We start from the raw sequence: 5,202 nt of genomic DNA, 5'->3' as shown, positions 1-5,202 counted from the left end.
TTCGAGACTTCAAAATGTGATTTAAACAAAGACACCCGCAATTTTCCGCAAACATGAAAATGGAAATACATTTTTTTAATTAATTTTTTAAAAAATTATTGTAATTAAATTCAATTATTTACATTAATGATTAATTCTACTTCTTTTATTGTTAATCGCAAAAGTTAATTAGGTGTTATCCCAAATGAGATTATAATGTTTTAACATTAGGAGGAATTTGATTCCTTATTTGTTTTTATAGAAAAAGAAAGAAAAAATCATAAGCAATCTTGTTATTATTATTAGGAGGAGAGGAATTTGATTCCTTGCTTGTATTTATAAAAAAGAAAGAAAAAGCCACAAGCAATCTCTTCTTTTTTTTATTATTATTATTATTATTAAAGAAAAAATCATAAGCAATTTAATTATTATTAGGAGGAGGAATTTGAGTCTTGTTTGTTTTTATAAGAAAAAAAAAATCATGAGTATTTTTCTTCTTCAATTTCATGCCGTGTTTGTTTTTATAAAAAGAATAAATAAAAATAAAAAATCAAAGCATCCTTCTTCTTCTTCTTCTTCTTCTTCTATTATTATTATTATTATTATTATTATTATTATTATTAGGAGGAGGAGGAAGAGGAGAAATTTGATTTTTTATGAAAAAAAAAGAAGAAAAAATCATAAGTTTTTTTCTTCTACTACTCGGTTTCTAAAAAATACTTTTTTTGTTTGATTTATAAAAAATACTAACAAAATAAAAAATATATATATATATTAAAGAAAATAATTTTTTAATATTTGATTGATCAAATAAAATATAAGAGAAAATTAAATATAATTAAAACTTATTAGAAACTGGTGCATTTTCAAAGTATTTAATTTTTATATAAAAAAAAAAAGAAAAATAAGTGAAATGGGTGTGAGAAAACATATAAAAATTATTTATTAATTTTAAATTTATTTCAATTTATCTCTTTTATTTTTTTCTATTTTTTTTCGTTACATTTTCCATCAAAGACGCATGAAGGCTTCACAATAAGCCAATGCCACATTCCATATATAATAATTAGAAAGGAGAAATAGGTTAAAATGAAATCATTTTTATTAAATTTGTTAGGTGAAGGAAAATTTTCATAAATAATTTAACCAATTATCCATATAGAAATCAAAATTAGTCTAATTATGAGAGAGAGGATCTTAAACCTAACATTAGTAACTTAAGTACTTAACCCAACTAAATAAACCTAAATTTAACAAAGTTGAATGTCATTAAATATTTTTGAACTTTATTATTATTGTTATTTGAATGATGTTTAGTGTTAAGTTGTTTCTTTTAATTAATGTCTTAATAGTATTAAGGCTAAAATTTATTTATTTATATTAGGAACATATATAAAATTAAATATTATATTTTTTTTCTTATTTTAAAAATATTTGAAAACTAGTTATTTAAAAAAAATATAGTGATTTATGGTGTTTCAAAATATCATAATTTATTATAATAATAAAATTTTATAATAGTTAATTATATAATTAGTTTAAAAAAAATTGGTAATTGATAGTAATTAGGGTTTCTAATTATGTTTGGTTGTTAAGAAAATCTTAAAAATTTTCTAAGGTAATGTTTGTTTTTTTAGCTGAATAGAAAAATGCAAAAGTAACTTGTTGATAATTAACTTTTTCTATTCACCTAAAAATAATTTGTTGATATCAACCAATATAACTAAAATGAACCTAACATGACTAAAATAAACTTATTATTCAATAGTTTCAATTTAGTTATGTTGGTTTATAAAACAAATTACTTTTAATTGAATAGAAAAAACTAAATATTTTAACTTTTCTTATTTAGCTAAAAAACAAACACCAATTTCGAAGAGCCTTCTCCCATGTGAAGAGATTCATTTTGTCTCTCCCTCCAACACCAAACCATGGACATGTCGTTTGAATTCCTTCAATCCTACCAATCATTCCTTTTGGGACTCGAGACAAGGAGGGAATAAAGGCATAAAGAGTGAATTTCATTACAAATAAGACCTCACTAGCTTGACTTAATAGGACAAGCACATTTCCAACCCGAAAGCTTTTTGTTGAATTTATTTGTAACTTAATTTCAGAATTCATCTCTTCATCTTCCCAACATACCCTTCTAAAAAAAAATGAATTAACTATTGAACAGCCAAACACATTCTACCCGACCCTCATAATGGGGATAAAGGAAAAACAAACTTGTTTCAAAAGACAGAAACAGAGAATAGGGTAATAACGTCTCTAATATTGACCTGGTTTCATTGATTTTATGTGATAGATCTTTGGTTTATGAATTTATGATTGAAATGTGTATTTCATTATTGAGATTAATTCATTAATTTTTCAGATTTTTAATTTGAGAAAGAGCACCAAATCTTAAGTTCTTAACCTTTTGTTTTTCTAGATTAATTAGAATAGCTGACTTTAGTGGATATCTAGGTTATTAAGAATTACCTTTTGAATTCTAATTAAATAAATATTATATAGTTTATTTTATTTTTATTATACAAATTAAGTAATTTTATGTTAGTTTTGTTTTAAAATAACAATTTATGAAAATTTAAAATTCATTTTTCTTAAAAAAATAAGAGAAAAATGGGAAAAAACATTTCACTCGTATTGAGTTTTTTTATTGATGAAAAATTTACTAATTTATAGTAAATTTATTTATCATCCAAATTATATAAAATTGAGGTAATTTAATTTGTTTCTAAGGCAAGAATTATTTAAATTTTTCAAAAATGAAATTGACTTTATTTTGTGTGAAAAATCGGACTTAAACATCAAAGTTAAAAAGTGAAAAAGGAAAAAGTACCTTTTTCTTATTAAGATTTTAAAAAAAATTAAAAATCAACCTTAACTTTTTCCTATTACTTCTTTGCTTTCTTTGGATTGAAAAATTTTGGAAAGATGAGTAATGAAATTCCAACTTTACCCTTTGATTCACCCTTTTTTATTACTCTTTTGCTTATGTAGAGTTAAAAATATATATAGGTAAAAATTAATAAGAAAAAAAATATAAAAATCAAGAAAATTAGGTAAAATAAAAAATAATAAAAATTATATAATTTTTTCTTATTTTATTATAAGAAATTAAATTATTTGAAATATATTTTTCCTAAAAAAAAATAAAAATTTTCATATATTTGTAGAAAATCCAATAAAAAAGGAAATTTAATTTTCAATTTCTTTGGAATAGAAAACCGAACCCTATGGTTACTATGTCATTTTACACATGTAATAATAAACTTTAATAATTGTTCATGGCTAACTAAAAAACTTTGTTACTATAATAGAATAAATAGTTATTTTTCAACTCATTAATTGAATAATGAAGTTTGTTTTGGCTTGTTTGTGATTTTTTGGTTAAGAAAATAGTTGTTTTGCCGGTGATTTTAAAAAAGTATTTTTAATGGTATCTTGATATTCTATTTTAAATTGATCATTTTAATTTAAAATTATAAAATTTATACAAGAAAATTCATATTGATAATATTTTGAATATATTTTTTAATATATATGGATGAAATTTTGGATATTTTTTAGTTTTAAATAATAAAATTATTTAAATGAAAAGGATGTGAATGAAAATAAGAAAATTTATATTGATAATATTTATATATAAAAATAAAAATAAAAATAAAAATAAAAGCTACCTTTTAGTGATAAAAAACAGTGGGTCACATAATTTGAAGAAAAAGCCAAACTTTATTAAGAAACTTTTCAGGAAAAAAAAAAAAAAAAAAAAAAAAGAAAGAAAGAGAAAGAAGAAAAAAAAAAAGAAGAAAGGACTCAACTGATTGAAGCCAACTAAATGATATCTCACTTTCTCACCAGAAGTTCTACTCATTCAAATGGTTAGGTTGGTTTTTCTTTGGAGTCATATAATTGAGAAAGAATATTCTTCATGAGTTTGGTACATGAAAATGGAGAGAGAAAAAACACAAAATATAAAATATAAAATTTTAATAGGAATGAGTTTTAATTTGCTTTTAATTTTTATGATATTATTATTTTTAATAAGAATTATTCTTATTTTTATTTTCCTATTTCAGCATTAAGTATTTCTCATTCAAGTGGGTTTTTCCATTGTTAAAAGCAATATTTAAAAGTTAAAAACAAATTTTAAAAATATTTGGATAAATTTTTTTACGATAAGTTCGAGACTTCAAATTGTGATTTAAACAAAGACACCCGCACTTTTCCGCAAACATGAAAATGGAAATATATTTTTTTAATTAAATTTTTTAAAAATATCATAATTAAATTCAATTATTTACATTAATGATTAATTCTACTTCTTTTATTGTTAATAGCAAAAGTTAGTGTTATCCCAAATAAGATTATAATGTTTTAACATTATGAGGAATTTGATTCCTTGTTTGTTTTTATAGAAAAAGAAACAAAAAAATCATAAGCAATCTTGTTATTATTAGGAGGAGGAGAGGAATTTGATTCCTTGTTTGTTTTTATAAGAAAAAAAGAAAATATCATAAGTATTTTTCTTCTTCAATTTAATGCCTTGTTTGTTTTTATAAAAAAAAATAAAAATCAAAGCATCCTTCTTCTTCTTCTTCTTCTTCTTCTTCTTCATTATTATTATTATTATTATTATTATTGTTATTACTATTATTACTATTATTATTATTACTATTATTATTTTTATTATTATTATTATTATTACAATTACTATTATTATTATTATTATTATTATTATTATTATTATTATTATTATTATTATTACAATTACTATTATTATTATTATTATTATTATTATTATTATTATTATTATTAGTATTATTATTATTATTACAATTATTATTACTACTATTATTGTTATTACTATTATTACTATTATTACTATTATTATTATTACTATTATTATTTTTATTATTATTATTATTATTACAATTACTATTATTATTATTATTATTATTATTATTATTATTATTATTATTACAATTACTATTATTATTATTATTATTATTATTACAATTACTATTATTATTATGATTATTATTATTATTATTATTATTATTGCAATTTCTATTATTATTATTATTACAATTACTATTATTATTATTATTATTATTATTATTATTATTATTATTATTATTAAAGGAAAAATATAAGCAATCTTATTATTAGGAGGAGGAGAAATTTGATTTTTTATGAAAAAGAAAGAAAAAAATC

Source organism: Vitis riparia, chromosome 11 (genome assembly GCF_004353265.1).
Source record: "Vitis riparia cultivar Riparia Gloire de Montpellier isolate 1030 chromosome 11, EGFV_Vit.rip_1.0, whole genome shotgun sequence".
NCBI classification, from domain to species: Eukaryota; Viridiplantae; Streptophyta; class Magnoliopsida; order Vitales; family Vitaceae; genus Vitis; species Vitis riparia.
The sequence above is the reverse complement of the archived record's forward strand: the minus strand, read 5'-3'. Positions refer to the sequence as shown.